This window comes from Mercenaria mercenaria, chromosome 4 (assembly GCF_021730395.1).
Source record: "Mercenaria mercenaria strain notata chromosome 4, MADL_Memer_1, whole genome shotgun sequence".
NCBI lineage: Eukaryota > Metazoa > Mollusca > Bivalvia > Venerida > Veneridae > Mercenaria > Mercenaria mercenaria.
The window spans coordinates 91,976,789-91,994,674 of NC_069364.1; the positions used below are offsets into that span (position 1 = coordinate 91,976,789).

Below are 17,886 nucleotides of genomic sequence, written 5' to 3' on the forward strand. Positions count from 1 at the left end.
GAGTAAAGTGCCTTCATGCAAAAAGTTAACATTGGCCCCTGTGACCTTTGACCTGGTAAATCCAAAGTCCATAGGGGTCGTGTACTGAATAAGTACTATCAGCATGTGAAGTTTGAAGCTCCTGGGTGCAGTGGTTCGTGGGTAAAGTGCCTTCATGCAAAAAGTTAATGTTGGCCCCTGTGACCTTGACCTTTGACCTGGTAACCCCAAAGTCAGTTGGGGTCGTGTACTCAACAAGTACTACCAGCATGTGAAGTTTGAAGGTCCTGGGTTCGCAAGTAAAGTGCCTTCATGCAAAAAGTTAACGTTGTGACGAACAAACAAACTAACGAACAAAGGGACAGACAGTTGAAAACTAATATGCCTCCCTTCCGGGGGGATAAAAAAAAAAAGTCCACACAAAAATCCTAACCAGTAGAGATAGGTCAAAGTACACCTCATAATTGGATGTAACAAGCATGTTGTACTACAGAAAAGTGGTCTTGATTTTTCCGTTACAATATAAGCTATTTATAGTAACAACAAAGGGAAGTAATTCTAGGTTCTTGCGCATGACACTCCGTCTCATGATGGTGAAAAATTGTGCAAAGTTACATCAAAATCCCTCTATGCATGAAAAAGAAATGCTCCGGACAAAGTCATTCTTGTATCTGACCTTTGACCTCTAAGTGTGACTTCGACCTTAGACCTAAGGACCTAGTTCTTGCGCCTGACACTCCGTCTCATGGTGGTGAACATTTGTGCCAAGTTACATCAAAATCCCTCCATGCATGAAGAAGAAATGCTCCGGACAAAGTTGTCATTCTTGTATCCTTTGACCTCTAAGTGTGACCTTGACCTTAGACCTAGGGACCTGATTCTTGCGCACGACACTCCGTCTCATGATGATGAACAATTGTGCCAAGTTACATCAAAATCCCTCCATGCATGAAGAAATGCTCCGGACAAAGTCATTATTGAATTTGACATTTGACCTCTAAGTGTGACCTTGACCTTTGAGATAGGAACCTAGGGTTTGCGCATGACACTCCGTCTCACTGAGGTTAACATTCATGCCAAATATAAACAAGATTGCTCCATGCATGTCAAAGTTATGGTCCGAACAAACAAATCCGTACGGACGGGCGCACGGACGTTCCTACATATGGATACTTATGTGGCTACTCTTTTGTTCTCTCTATTGTTCTTTTAGCCACGTAAGAGAAAAATAGCCACATAAAAGCCTTACGGAATGAATGACATCAAAGAAAAAGTACAGTTACCTATTGTTCCTATAGCCACCTAAGTATGCAAATGTGAGCTTGCACATACATACACCCATTTGGACAACTATGTCTTTGCTTCCGCAAGTGGGCTCGACAAAAAAACAAGAAAGTAGGTCAGCAGGTCAAGGTCACAGTCAAGTGGCATCGTATTACTTGAGGTCATTAGGTAATTATAATTAAACAGTCTTTGAAATAGGATCAGATTATTTTTTAAGTATTTTTCCTCTCCCATAATAACTAAGTGAACCCTGTGCGGGGCCTCTTTTAACCCCAGGGACATAATTTGAACAATTTTGGTAGAGGACTTCCAGACAATGCATCATACCAAATATCAAAAGCCTAGGTCGTATGGTTTCAGACAAGATTTTTAAAACTTTTTCCTATATAAATCTATATAAAACTTGGGACCCCAAGAGCAGGGCCTCTTTTCACCCAAGGGGTACAATTTGAACAATTTTGGTTGAGGACCATAAGACAATGCTACTAACCAAATATCAAAGGTTTAAGTGTTGTGGTTTCAGACAACAAGATTTTTAAACGTTTTTTCCTATATAAGTCTATGTAAAATTTGGGACCCCCGGGGTGGGGCCACATTTGACCCTAGGGGGATAATTTGAATAATCTTGGTAGAGGAGCACTAGATGATGCTACATACCAAATATCAAAGCCCTAGGCCATGTGGTTTTGTACAAGAAGATTTTCAAAGTTTTCCCTATATAAGTCTATATAAACCATGTGACCCCCGGGGCGGGGCAATATTTGACCCTAGGGGGATAATTTGAATCATTTTGGTAGAGGACCACTAGATGATGCTACATACCAGATATCAAAGCCCTAGGCCCTGTGGTTTTGGACAAGAAGATTTTTAAAGATTTTCCTTTCGGTTGCCATGGCAACCAGTTCTGCATGGAATTCAATTCTTTGAACAATTTTGAAAGGGGGCCACCCAAGGATCATTCCTGTGAAGTCTGGTGTAATTCCACCTGGTGGTTTTTAAGAAGATTTTTCTAGAAATTGTTGACGGACGACGCACTACGCATGATGGATATCAAGCGGTCACAATAGCTGACCTTGTCACTTTGTGACAGGTGAGCTAAACAAACAAGAAAGTAGGTCAGCAGGTCAAGGTCACAGTCAAGTGACATCATATTACTTGGGATCATCAGGTAATTATAATTAAACAGTCTTGGAAATAGGATCAGATAATTATTGAAGTATTTTTTCCTATATAACTCATACAATAACTAAATGACCCTGTGGCGGGGGCTCTTTTAAACTAAGGGGCATAATTTTAACAATTTTGGTAGAGCTAAATACATACTAAATATCAAAAGCCTAGGTTGTGTGGTTTTAGACAAGAAGAATTTTAAAGTTTCTTTTCCTATATGTCTATATAATACTTGGGACCCCCAAGGGCAGGGCCTCTTTTCATCCCAGAGGTACATTTTGAACAATCTTGGTTGAAAACCATAAGACAATGCTACAAACCAAAATGAAAGGCTTAAGTCTTGTGGTTTCAGACAAGAAGATTTTTAACATTTTTCTCCAATATTAGTCTATGCAGAACTTGGGACCCCCGGGGCGGGGCCACATTTGACCTTAGGGGGATAATTTGAATCATCTTGGTAGATGACCACTAGATGCTGCTACACACCAAATATCAAAGCCCTAGGCCGTGTGGTTTTGTACAAGAAGATTTTCAAAGTTTTCCCTATATAAACCATGTGACCCCTGGGGCAGGGCAATATTTGACCCTAGGGGGTTAATTTGAACAATCTTGGTAGAGGACCACTAGATGATGCTACACACCAGATATCAAAGCCCTAGGCCCTGTGGTTTTAGACAAGAAGATTTTTAAATTCTTTCATTTTGGTTGCCATGGCAACCAGACTTCTGCATGGAATTCAATTCTTTGAACAATTTTTGAAAGAGGGCTACCCGAGGATCATTCCTGTTAAGTTTGTTGTTGTTCTGCTCAGTGGTTTTCAAGAAGATTTTTTTAGACAATGTTGACGGACACGCTACACACGACGGACATTGAGCAGTCACAAAAGCTCACCATGAGCCTTTAACTCAGGTGAGCTAAATATATTGGTGCAAGAGTTATGCACCTTGTGTCATATGGTGTGGATGATGATGTGGAACAACTACATGTACTTCAAGTTTGAATCAAATCCATTTTATAGTATTAACTATGATATAGTGAAAATGCATCAAAATTAACCTTAATTCAAAGTAAAAGGGGACATAATTCATTAACAAGAGCTGTTGGAGGACAGCAATGCTCCACTATTCAACAGCCTTGTCAACTGAATGAATACAAGTCAACAAGAACACTGCCTTGCGGGTGCTGATCATCTGACTTTTTGTATAATAGAAATAATGTCCTACAAGATTTTCTAAGTCCAAAAAGGGCCATAATTCTTGCAAAAAGCAAGAATGGAGTTATGTTTCTTGATGTACAGAGTCAGCTTATGAAGATGAACAAGTGTTGCAAGTTTCAATGCAATAGCTTCGATAGTTTAGGAGAAAAGTTTACTTAAACATAAAACTTAACAAATAAATTTGAAATTTTCTAAGTCCAAAAGGGGCTATAATTCTTCCAACAAGAGGGCCATGATGGCCCTATATCGCTCACCTGAGTAGAGTTGCTTGCTTGAACAAATTTCTTAGCTAAAGCTTTAAGATCTAGGCCTTCTGGTTTATTTTTAGCAAATTTATGAAGATTTCCCTATGTACAATCAAGTAACCCCTGGGGCTGGGTCAATTTGATCCTGGGGGTCAAGATTTGAACAAATTTTGTAGAGGTCCACTAGGCAATGCTACATGTCAAATATCTAAGCTCTAGGCCTTCTGGTTTATTTTTAGAAAATTTTGAAGATTTTTCTATGTACAATCAAGTAACCCCATGGGACGGGGTCAGTTTGATCCCAGGGGTCATGGTTTGAACAAATTTTGTGGAGGTCCACTAGGCAATGCTACATATCAAATATCTAAGATTTTCCTATATAAAATCAAGTGACCCATGGGGCGGGGGTCAATTTTGACCCCGGGGGTCATGATTTGAACAAATTTTGTGGAGGTCCACTAGGCAATGCTACATGTCAAATATCTAAGCTCTAGGCCTTCTGGTTTATTTTTAGAAAATTTATGAAGATTTTTCTATGTACAATCAAGTAACCCCATGGGACGGGGGTCAATTTGACCCCGGGGGTCATGATTTGAACAAATTTTTTAGAGGTCCACTAGGCAATGCTACATGTCAAATATCTAAGCTCTAGGCATTCTGGTTTATTTTTAGAAAATTTTGAAGATTTTTCTATGTACAATCAAGAAACCCCATGGGACCGGGTCAGTTTGACCCCGGGGGTCATGATTTGAAATTTTTTTGTAGAAGTCTATTAGGCAATGCTACATGTCAAATATCTAAACTCTAGGCCTTCTGGTTTATTTTTAGAAAATTTTTGAAGATTTTCCTATGTAAAATCAAGTGACCCCTGGGGTGGGGTCAATTTTGACCACGGGGGGGGTCATGATTTGAACAAATGTTGTAGAGGTCCACTAGGCAATGCTACATGTCAAATATCTGAGCTCTAGGCCTTCTGGTTTATTTTTTAATTTTTTTTGAAGATTTTCCTATAGAAATCTATGTAAAATCAAGTGACCCCTGGGGCGGGGTCAATTTTTATCCCGGGGTCATGATTTGAACAACTTTAGTAGAGGTCCACTAGGCAATGCTACATGTCAAATAACTAAGCTCTAGGGCTTCTGGTTTCTGAGAAGAAGATTTTTTAAGATTTTCCTATGTAAAATCAATTTTGACCCCGGGGTCATGATTTGAATAAAATTGGTAGAGGTCCACTAGGCAATGCTTCACACCAAATATCTAAGCTCTAGGTCTTCTGGTTTTTGAGAAGAAGATTTTTAAAGTTTTTCCTTTCGGCTGCCATGGCAACCAGAGTTCTGCATGGAATTCAATTCTTTGAATAATTTTTAAAGAAGACCATCCAAGGAACATCTCTGTGAAGTTTCATCAAAATTGGCCTGTTGGTTTAGGAGGAGATGTTGTTTAAAGGAAAGTGTGGACGGACGACGGACGGATGTACAACGGACGAACGGACGGACGCCGGACGGTGAGTGATCACAATACCTCACCCTGAGCACTTTTGCTCAGGTGAGCTAAAAAGCAGGACAGAGTAATGTTTCTTGCTGTACAGGGTCAGCTTATGTTGGTGAACAAGCGTTGCAAGTTTTAAAGCAATAGCTTTGATTGTTTAGGAGAAAAGCTGACCTAAACACAAAACTTAACCAAGAAATCAGATATTTTCTAAGTCCAAAAGGGGCCATCATTCTTGCAAAAAGCAGGAGAGAGTTATGTTTCTTGCTGTACATGGTCAGCTTATGATGGTGAAGAAGCGTTGCAAGTTTTAAAGCAATAGCTTTGATTGTTTAGGAGAAAAGCTGACCTAAACATAAAACTTAACCAAGAAATCAGATATTTTCTAAGTCCAAAAGGGGCCATAATTCTTGCAAAAAGCAGTATGGAGTTATGTTTCTTGCTGTACTGGGTCAACTATTGATGGTGAACAAGTGTTGCAAGTTTCAAAGCAATACCTTTGATAGTTTAGGAGAAAAGCTGACCTAAACATAAAACTTAACCAGGCAACGCCGACACCGATCAAGTGATGACAAAAACTCCTCTTTTTTTAAAAAAAAAATCAGATGAGCTAACAAGAGCTATCCGTAAGACAGCGCGCTCGACTTCTCTCAGTGCTTGACTCTGAATTAGAGCTTTGCCAGTGAAAAAAAATTCCAAGTTAAAAAGGGATATAACTCTGTCAAAATTCAAAGTAATGGGAATTGTTTTTCCTGCTGTAGACTTTGATAGTAAATAACTATTTTAAGTTTCAAGTCATTAGCTTCAATAGTAACAGAGATATTTGACTTCATCAAAAATTTTAACAAAAAATTCCAAGTTAAAAAGGGGCATCATTCTGTCAAAGTTAAAATCAGAGGTATGGGGATTGTTTCTCCTGGTGTAGACTTTGATAGTAAATAAGTGTTTTAAGTTTCAAGTCAATAGCTTTGATAGAAACAGATATTTGACTTTATCAAAAACTTACCCAAAACTTCTAAGTGAAAAAGGGGCATAATTCTGTCAAAATTCAAATCAGAGTTATGGGGATTGTTTCTCCTGGTGTAGACTTTGATAATAAATAAGTATTTTAAGTTTCAAGTCAATACCTTTGAAAGTAACACTGTTACAGAGATATTTGACTTTATCAACAACTTTAACCAACAGTGACAGCAACACCGACACAGACGCTGACGCCGGGGTGAGTGCAATAGCTCTACTTTTTCTTCAAAAAGTTGAGCCAAAAAAGGGGCATATTGTTGCAAAAATGTAAAACAGGGTTATGGAACCTGCTTAGTGTTTATCAGCTCATGACAGTGGACAAGTGTGTAAAGTTATAATCAATTTCCTTCAGTAGGTACTAAGATACCATCTTACATATAAAAATTTAACTAAACAACAGGGCCAAGGTAACTCACCTGTGTTACACACCATAACAGTATAAACATGTTTTATCTAGTGATTACACGGAGACAAATATTAATACCAATTTCCAGTAAGATTGGACCAAACAACATGACCTCTCGAGTGTAAACAAGCATTTTCTTTGATTTGACCTATTGACCTATTTTTTACCCCATGTGACTTAGATAAAAACTAGTCAAAGACTTCATGATAAACACTCTGACCAAAATTTATGAAGATAGAATAAAAAATGTGCCTAGATTTTGACCCCACATGACCCAGATAAAAATTTCATAACAAAGGGTAGAAATTAAAAATAAATCTAAGTCCTCCCAAAAAATATCTAAGTCCAAAGGACAGGCACAACAAAGGGAAGAAATTTAACCAAAGAAAAAAAAATTCTTACAAGGTACAGATATGTCAAAATGCACCTAAAAAATTGGAGGTACCATCCATGTCGTACAACTGAAAAGGGGTCTTGGTTTTTCCCTATGGCCAGTAATAGAAAAATTTACTGAATAAGCTATTTACAGTAACATAAAAGGGAAGTAATTAAAAAAAAATTATTGTAAGTGAAAAAAGGATCTTCCAAATAACAAGAGGACCATGATGGTCCTGAATCGCTCACCTCTTCCCACATGACCCAGTTTTGAGTATGACGTCGTTTTTTCTATTATTTGACATAGTGACCTAGTTTTTGAGCTCATGTGACCCAGTTTTGAACTTGACCTAGATATTATCAAGATAAAAATTCTGACCAATTTTCATGAAGATCCATTGAAAAATATGGTCTCTAGAGAGGTCAAAAGATTTTAATAATTTTAGACCTACTGACCTAGTTTTTGACCGCAGTTGACCCAGTTTCAAACTTGACCTAGATATCATCAAGATGAACATTCAGACCAATTTTCATACAGATCCCATGAAACGTATGGCCTCTAGAGAGGTCACAAGGTTTTTTTATTATTTGACCTACTGACCTAGTTTTTTAAGGCACGTGACCCAGTTTCAAACTTATCCTAGATATCATCAAGGTGAACATTCTGACCAATTTTTATGGAGATCCATTCACAAGTATGGTCTCTAGAGAGGTCACAAGGTTTTTCTATTTTTAGATCTAATGACCTAGTTTTTGACCGCACATGACCCTGTTTCGAACTTGACCTAGATATCATCAAGATGAACATTCAGACCAATTTTCATACAGATCCCATGAAAAATATGGCCTTTAGAGAGGTCACAAGGTTTTTCTATTATTTGACCTACTGACCTAGTTTTTGACCGCAAGTGACCCACTTTCAAACTTGACCTAGATATCATCAAGATGAACATTCAGACCAATTTTCATACAGATCCCATGAAAAATATGGCCTCTAGAGAGGTCACAAGGTTTTTCTATTATTTGACCTACTGACCTAGTTTTTGACCGCACGTGACCCACTTTCGAACTTGACCTAGTTATCATCAAGGTGAACATTCTGACCAATTTTCACGAAGATCTCATGAGATATATGGCCTCTAGAGAGGTCACAAGGTTTTTCTATTTTTAGACCTACTGACCAAGTTTTTGACCGCACATGACCCAGTTTCGAACTTGACCTAGATATCATCAAGATGAACATTCAGACCAACTTTCATACAGATCCCATGAAAAATATGGCCTCTAGAGAGGTCACAAGGTTTTTCTATTATTTGACCTACTGACCTAGTTTTTGATGGCACGTGACCCAGTTTCGAACTTGACCTAGATATTATCAAGGTGAACGTTTTGACCAATTTTCATGAAGATCTTGTGAAATATATGGCCTCTAGAGAGGTCACAAGGTTTTTCTATTTTTAGACCTACTGACCTAGTTTTTGACGACACGTGACCCAGTTTCGAACTTGACCTAGATATCATCAAGGTGAACATTCTGAATAAGTTTCATGAAGATCTTGTGAAATATATGGCCTCTATAGAGGTCACAAGGTTTTTCTATTTTTAGACCTACTGACCTAGTTTTTGACGGCACGTGACCCAGTTTCGAACTTGACCTAGATATCATCAAGATGAACATTCTGACCAACTTTCATAAAGATCCCATGAAAAATGTGACCTCTAGAGTGGTCACAAGCAAAAGTTTACGGACGGACGCACGCACGGACGGACGACGGACACCGCGCGATCACAAAAGCTCACCTTGTCACTTTGTGACAGGTGAGCTAAAAACAAGAGCACTGCAATGCAACAAAAATGCAGAGCAATATATACACAAAAGAAAGTCATATGAACTTTGACCACTAAGTGTGACCTTGACCTTTAAGTGAGCCATCCAAAACATGCACGTCGTTTCGATGAGGTGAACGTTTGTGTCAGGTTTCTTTGAAATCCTTCAAGAGGTTCAAGAGTTACAGAGCGGAAGGGAAACTGCGAACCAACAGACAGACGGACACCAAGGTGATAACATAATACGTCCCTTCGGGCGTATAAAAGAGAATCTAGATCTTATGGTGATACAAGTTGTGTGCAAGGTTGGTTAAAATCAAATCATAAATGAAGCTGTTATTGTGCAGACAAGGTCAAATAGCCAATTCTAGCCCTATCAGGGGCCATAACTCTGGAACCCATAATGGGATCTGGTCAGTTCAAGGAACCAAGATCTTATGGTGATGCAAGCTGTGTGCAGGTTTGGTTAAACTAAAATCATAAATAAAACCACTATCGTGCAGACAAGAAATTGTTGACGGATGCACAGACAGACGAAGGTTGATCACAAAAGCTCACCTTGTCACATAGTGACAGGTGAGCTAAAAATGCAAAGTAAAGTTATTGAACTTTTGCACTGCATGTCATATCATGACAGTGAACAAGCGTGTGAAGTTTTAATCCATACCCGTAAGTGGATACTGAGATACCACCTAACATACAAAAACTTTACCAAAAACTGCTAAGTTGAAATAGGGGCATAATTTTGAAAACAAACAAAATAGAGTTATGGGACCTGCTTAGTGTATGTCAGATCATGACAGTGAATGAGTGAGTGTGTGAAGTTTCAATCCATTCCCATTAGTGAGTACTGAGATATCGGCTTACAAAACCTTTACCAAACATTTCTAAGTAGAAAAGGGGGTATAATTTTGTAAAAAAGCAAAATAGAGTGATGGAACCTGTGCAATGCAAGTCAGTTTATCACAGTAAATATGTGTGTTAAGTTTCAATCCATTCCCACATGTGTTTACTGAGATACCAGCTTACATACAAAAACTTACCCAAATTGGGATGCGTATGCCGACGCACTGCTGAGTCCAATAGCTCTACTATTCTTTGAATAATTGAGCTGAAAATTGGTGCCAGAGTTATGCATGTTGTGTCATATGGGGTGATAAGGTGGAACAACTGTTTTAAGTTTGAATCAAATCCATTTAATAATAACTGAGCTAGAGTGAAAGTGCATCAATACTTTAATCTGAAATTCTAAGTCATAAGGGGGAATAATTCATGGAAAATTGGTGCAGTAGTTATGGTCCTTGTGCCATTTTCTTATTATACCACATTTATATAGCACATTTTTCATGCACATTAACACGTTTAAAAGTGCTTATGGGTGATGATGTTAACAATTGTTTCAAGTTTGAATCAAATCCATTCAGTAATAAAGATAAAGAGTGAAAGTGCACCAAAACTTTAACCTGAAATACTATGAAGAAAGGGGCAGAATTCATAAAAAATTTGTGCCAAAGTTATGAACCTTGAGCCACATGATGTGGGTGATAAGGTGGACCAACTGTTTTAAATTTAAATCAAATCAATTTAATAATAACTGAGCTAGAGTGAAAGTGCACCAAAACTTTTAGCCCGAAATTTCTTTTAACAAGAGCTCGTTGAACACGAAATGCCTCGCCCCCCCCCCCCCCCCCCCCCCCCCCCCCCCCCCCCCCCCCCCACACCCCACCCCTTGATCATGATGCATTCAGTAATTGCACAAGGAACAGAAATTATATGCTCACTGTAAACAAAACAAAAGTTGAACTGTTCTGGTTCAATGTGACCTTGACCTTTCACCTATTGACCTCAAAATCATCTGCTGGTCATGATCAACCTCCCTATTAAGTTTTGTGATCCTAGGCCCAAGCGTTCTCAAGGTATCGTCCGGAAAGGGTTTAACTATTCCAGGTCAATGTGACCTTGACCTTTGGCCTACTTACCTCAAAATCTATAGGGGTTATCTTCTGGTCATGACCAACCTCCCTATCAAGTTTCATGATGCTAGGCCCAAGCATTCTCAAGTAATTTTCTGGAAACTGTTTACATGTTCCAGGTCAACGTGACCTTGACCTTTGACCTACTGACCTCAAAATCAATAGGGGTCATCTGCCAGTCATGACGAACCTCTCTAGCATCTTTCATGACCCTTGGCCCAAGCCTTTTCAAGTTATCGTCCAGAAACCGTTTAATTGTTCCTAGCCAATGTGACCTTGAATTTTGACCTAATGACCTTAAAATCAATAGGGGTCATCTGCTGTGCATGACCAATCTCCCTATCAATTTTCCTTATCCTAGGCCCAAGCGTTCTTGAGTTATCGCCCTGAAACCATTTTACTGTTCCTGGTCAATGTGACCTTGACCTTTAACCTACTGAACTCTAAATCAATAGGGGTCATTTGATGGTGATAACCAACCATCCCATCAACTTGCTTGATCCTAGGCCCAAGCAATCTTGAGTTATCATCTGGAAACCGTTTAACTGTTCTGGGTCACTGTGACCTTGACCTTTAAAATATTGACCTCAAAATCAATAGGGTCATCTGCTGGTCATGACCAACCTCCCTATCAACTTTCATGATCCTAGGCCTAAGCATTCTCGAGTTATCCAGAAACCATTTAACTGTTCAGGGTCACTGTGACCTTGACCTTTGACATACTGACCTAAAAATCAATAGGGGTCATCTGCTGGTCATGACCAACCTTTCTATCAACTTTCATGATCCTAGGCTTAAGCCTTCTTGAGTTATCATTCGGAAACCGTTTAACTGTTCAGGGTCACTGTGACCTTGACCTTTGACATACAGATCTCAAAATCCAATCTCCCTATCAACTTTCATGATCCTAGGCCTAAGCGTTCTTGAGTTATCATCCAGAAACCATTTAACTGTTCAGGGTCACTGTGACCTTGACCTTTGACATACTGACCTAAAAATCAATAGGGGTCATCTGCTGGTCATGACCAACCTTTCTATCAACTTTCATGATCCTAGGCTTAAGCCTTCTTGTGTTATCATTCAGAAACCGTTTAACTGTTCAGGGTCACTGTGACCTTGACCTTTGACATACAGATCTCAAAATCCAATCTCCCTATCAACTTTCATGATCCTAGGCCTAAGCGTTCTTGAGTTATCATCCAGAAACCATTTAACTGTTCAGGGTCACTGACCTTGACCTTTGACATACTGACCTCAAAATCAATAGAGATGATCTGCTGGTCATGACCAACCTCCCTATCAACTTCCATGATCCTAGGCCCAAGTGTTCCTGAGTTATCATCCGGAAATGATTGGTCTACATACTGACCAACATCTGCAAAACAATATACCCCTCCTTCAAAGGGTCGCATAAAAAGGGGGCATAATTCTTGAAAAACTGATGCCAGAGTTTTGCACCTTGTGTCATATGATGTGGATGATGATGTGGAATAACTATTTCAAATTTGAATCAAATCTGTAGAGTGATATTGAGAGAGTGAAAGTGCAACAAAACTTTAACCTGAAATTCTAAGTAAAAAGGGTGAATAAATCATGAAATATTGGTTTGTGTGTTATGGCCCTTATGTCAGATGATGTGGGTGATGGTGAGGAATAACTATTTTAAATTTAAAGCAAATCCATCAAGTAATTAGAGATATAAGGTGAAAAAAAGAGAAAGTGTAAAAAAACTTTAACCAAGGTGGGGACGTGGAAAGACACGATGCCGAAACTGACACCAGGGTGAGTAGGATAGCTCTCCTTATACTCCGTATAGTTCTCTTTCCGCTATTACCCAACCGTTCTGAAAGTGCTGCCTGATTACATATTTACTACTATTGTACAAATATGGGAGCTGTCATTTTTGTAGAAGCTCATTTTTTAAATATCAAATAGAAGAAAAACAAATATATCTAGGAAATTGGTGCATTTAGATGGTTTAAACTTAGCTATCATTTAGACTGAAAAAAAATGTAAATACATTCATTCGACTTTTTTACATACCATCTCTAGAAAAGCATACAGATTTTGTCCAAACTTATCTAGATCTACATGTACTCACTTGAACAATGAAAATGTCTTGGCTTTCACTGAGGTAATAGTTCTGGTTCCCATTCTGACAGCTGTTATAAAGTTCACCACTGTGAGAGTCAGCTGGAATGATGGCAGACATCAGAACAAACTTGGGTTACAAAGGTGTAGATCACCAATCATAGACTCAATCTGCCTGAAATAAATTGTTTATTGTTCTTGACATTGCTTAGATATAGTACTAGAGATTAATCAGTGACACAAATAATCCTACCTTGCATTTATGTATACACCTGTATGAGGAAGAATGAAATACCTTTACAGTTAAAAAGTTAGTGTTTAGTCATTTCATTCTAATGTCCATTTTCGCAGTAAATACTAGAGTCTTTTCTTGGTTTAATATACAATGTTTGATATGGTACAAATAACATCTAAATTTCAGCTTAAAAAGAGAATCTGAATTTATTTAATTACACTCAAAACATTTTCTTATGTATGTCATACAATATGCATGTATTCCACAACTTTTTTTGCATTGACAGAATGATGTTCTTCCAGTAAGCAAGTTATAACTGGGGATTAAATATCTATCAATGACTTGATTGGTAGAACTATCTGCAGCACCAAGTACATGGAACTTAAGAAAATCTTAAACAATAGCACATGTACGTAAGACAGCCAATGCTCGACTATTGGATTGTTGTCCCAGAAGCAGGAATATTACCCTTAAAGTTGAGATATCTAAGACTTTTAAACCAGTATCTGCATTTTAGTTTTGGAGATAATAAGTTGCATTTAAAACTTTAAATAGGATTTTCTAAGCACAAAAGTGGGCATAATATGGCCAAAAATGCATGTCAGACTTACAGACTTGATGCTATCACCTAGTTTTATAATAACCTAGGTGTTTAAGGCAGTCAGTGGCGCAGTGGTTAGCAGGTTGGACTACAACGCCAGCGGTCCGGGTTCGATTCCCGGTCGCGGCTGATATCCCGACTAGTATTCAGTGCTGGGTGATTTACTTAAATTGGTACTGTTTCCAGCAGTATCGGCCTAGACTGGATGCTGGGGAGGTAAATATGACACCTGCCGTGGGCTCGGCTGGAAATAAGTTGTTCCATCCATTCCAGGTGGGGACTTTCGTCGACTACCCACGTTAAACAAGAAACTTTACCTTTACCTTTAACCCTAAAGACACAATTTCAATTCAATGTCTGCATCAGTTTTGGAGACAGTTAAATTTGCAGGACTTTCTATGTTCAAAGGTGGACAAAATTTGCCCAAAATACAAACAATTCAGAGGTATGTGACTTGACCCAGTATGGTTGGAAATTAACCTAGAAAAAGTAAAAAAAAAAAAGTTTCAAAGCTTTATATGCTATTTTTGTTAATAGCTAGATATACTTACATGCAAAACTTTAACCAGGAGTTTTAAAGGGGGCATAATTTGGCCAAAATGCAGGTTAGAGTTATGGGACTTGATGCTATCCCCTAGTTTTATAACATGTGAAGTTTCAATTTAATATCAGCATTAGTTTTGGAGATAGTAACTTGCATGTAAAACTTTAACCAGGATTTTTTAAGTCCAAAAGGGGGCATAATTTGGCCAAATAACATCAATTCCCTCCGTCCGTTGTAAGTAGAATTTAGAAGAAAAGCATCATGTAGCCTTACACTTTATTACTCATCGCACCATCAAATAGGAAAGCGTAGCTATTAAGTTTGTAGAGGGGTCAATCATTAAACATGCAATGTGCTTCACAATTTTCGCATCGATAAACTTTTTAACCCATTTTACAAATATATGATTAAAATAAGAGGTATGTTTAATTTTCTGAATTTTATCCGACGATCTGTAGCAAAATTTACTAAAAGCTTTCCGTAGCTTATGATAATGGTAACCCTGTTGCAACAATTTCTTGGTGATATATGAAGATTTGTCATTAAAATCATCTATCTTTGAGCAAGCTCTTGCAAAACCAATAAGCTGTGAAATATAGACACTGTATGATGTTGTTCGAGGGACATCTTCATCAAGATGGGGAAGTTCACAATTTCAAAATTAAAATTGTCCCGTTTATCATATATTTTCGTTACTATATTATTATTCACAATTCTATATTAAGGAGGTAGGTTACCTTTATATTTGTATATGCGTATGTCCAACCGGAAGCTAACGTGACAATTTACGACGACGTTTACGACAAACTAAATGTGTTTGTATATTCATTCTTCTGAAAACAAATCATAGACCTGGCTTCGATCTGACGCTTTATGGTTTAATAATGCAGAAATAATGAAAAAATTGCCGCAGAAACGCTTCAAAACAATGTTGCCTCAAAAGGACGTCACTGACGTCATGACGTTACGTGTCAGTTACCGCGCAAAATTAATAGCTTTTATCTTGAAAGAAGGTAATTCTGTGCATTTTCTTTATTCAAACTGTTTTCAAATAACCATTATTTGCTGAAATATTTTTTATGAATCTTTTGCTCAGAATAATAATCAATATTTTGCTTCTTTTATGTAGTTATATTGAAATGTTATGCAGAATGTAAGAAAATGGATGACGGTAACCAATGTTATTTGGAATATAGTTGGGTGAGAGGTTACTTGTTACGGCCATTTTCAAATAAAAAATCTAGCAGTTTGATTTGTAATACCTATTTTACAGGTTCCGTTGATAATTTGTTACTTATATACTAAAACTAAGATCTAAAATTGTTCAAATTTCAGTAGAAAATTGTGGTTTCTTGAATTGAATTGATGTTACCATGGAAACGAAGCCCGTGACCTATGTATCTAAATGTAAAATTCAAAAGCGTTGACACTAGTCTATTTAAGAAACACAGCTTCGGCTTTTTATTTTCATTTCAACAATATCCATGAGAATAAAAGTAGCATGCTGAACGATTTTTCCATGAAAAATGCCAGACGAGGGGTACTGCTGTAAGTATTCTAAGCTTAGAAATTTGTTTGAATAAATGCAGATAACACGAAAATATAACTTACGTTAGAAATAATATGTTTTAAAGCTACATCAACTAGAAAGATAATCTTATTCAATATTATTTTATAAGAATTACGACAAAAAGCAAGATATAAGCCATTTTAAACATCTCTGTTGCCATGGTTACTTTAAACTTTAAGAAAAATAGGGTACCATGTATAGTGCTTGGTATTTTGCTAATAATATTACCCAAATATTCCATGTTGGTCATTAACAGAATGGCACTGAAGCCGTCGAAAACCCCTATTTTTATACATAGTTGTTTAAAAATGAGAGAAAATGCGTTACCATGGAAACACGAGCCCCGCGACATATACATTTTAAGCTTATATTAGAAAGCTAACGTGCATACTAGTAAAATCATAGATTATGCTGACTTCTACGGACATCAGTGAAACTAAAATACACTGAAAAGAGTTAAATATCCGTATTTTCCTTCTTCTTTCAATATGAAATACCTTTGGAGGGTCATGTTCTTCAAACCTGGATAAAAAATGAACTTGAAGGGACAGAGACAAAGGAAACTGAGATTTTAGCAGTTAAAACTTCATATTACACGAAATACAAAAAGATGCTGCGGTTCAACTAATTTGAATTTACCCTTGTAACAAGGTAACCTACCTCCTTAAGCTTAAATTTAAATCCAGAAATGACGCTTCTAAATCTGAAGTATTAGCCTTGCTAAGATGCAACTCTTTTAGCGTAAATATTTATGAAAACCAACATGGCATATTGAATATCAACTTGTAAAATGTGTGAAATGGTGGATATCCCCTCCATACCATGCATGTCAATGTTACAGTTTGGACATGCTGTATTCCCTTTGAATTTGATCCCCAAAATATGACCATATCCTTCGAATTAGGAGCCCCAGGAGCTTGTGCTCTCTGCCAAACGATTGCTCATGCATGTCATTTTTTTTCTTCCTTCTTTCCTTATTCTCTCCTTTTTTTCCTTATTTTTTTTTTTTTTTTTTTTTTATTTCTTTGCTATATGTATATATATTTTCAAACTACAAAAATTGTGAATTTAATAATTGAAAGTATATTATTAAATTCACAAGTACACTATAACAAGAACAAACACTATGCAATTGCACTAAAGGCATATCAGGGTTTTAAGAAGTACTGAAACATTTACAGAATACAGATTTTATGGAAATAAGATGGAACAAGAGCCATGTTAGACATGGCTAATCCCCCCGCCGGGCATATTATAATTGAAGGCTAAAGTTCCTGGCAAGTTAGTGTCTGAAAGTATTAATTTTGGGGAAAGCTTTGAAGAACCGTTTAGCTGTGGTCCGCATCAGAGGTTTTAAGATGTGGAAGAAAGAATAAGTCAGTAGTGAGGTGGTTTACTGCTAAATTTTATTAATTTTCATGAACAGTATAGCTATGATGTTTTTCTATATGGCTATACTGTAAAAAGAAGGAATGGAAAGCTAACAGGGAACAAGAGTGCCAGAATGTCACAATATATGCCCGTCAAAGCAAATTTCTTTACTCTAGCAGCTGTATTTGCAAATGGAATGTTAATTTTGTGGTTGTTTAGTAATCATTATAAGTCTTTTGTTTTTTAACGTCCACAAAAAAACTCCCTACCAGGTAGAGATACCTTATATATAATAAAATACACCTAAAATTGGAGAGTAACATCTATGTTGTACCACAGAAAAGTGGTCTTGTTTTTTCCCTAGGGTCAATTATGAAAATGTTACAATATAAGTTATTTATAGTAACAACTAAGGGAAGTTAATCTTAAAAAAAATTGCAAGTCCACACAGAAATCTTTATCAGGTAGAGATTGGTCAAAATACACCTCAA

The 17,886-nt window shown here is 37.4% G+C and overlaps 1 protein-coding gene and 3 long non-coding RNA genes across 5 annotated transcripts in view; 2 read left to right on the plus strand and 2 right to left on the minus strand.

The window, feature by feature from the left end:
• Positions 1-13,237, minus strand: part of LOC128556524 (uncharacterized) — a 28,254-nt gene extending 15,017 nt beyond the window's left edge. The window contains exon 1 of the long non-coding RNA XR_008370740.1: positions 13,085-13,237. This is a non-coding gene — a long non-coding RNA (uncharacterized LOC128556524). The remainder of the gene's footprint in view (positions 1-13,084) is intronic.
• LOC123553082 (intermembrane lipid transfer protein VPS13D-like) overlaps positions 1-17,886 on the minus strand; it is a 240,767-nt gene that overhangs the window by 181,200 nt on the left and 41,681 nt on the right. The window lies entirely within an intron of this gene.
• The window catches only part of LOC128556526 (uncharacterized), a 218,055-nt gene that overhangs the window by 172,623 nt on the left and 27,546 nt on the right, over positions 1-17,886 (plus strand). The gene's annotated exons all lie outside the window — the stretch shown is intronic.
• The window catches only part of LOC128556525 (uncharacterized), a 192,136-nt gene that overhangs the window by 160,544 nt on the left and 13,706 nt on the right, over positions 1-17,886 (plus strand). The gene's annotated exons all lie outside the window — the stretch shown is intronic.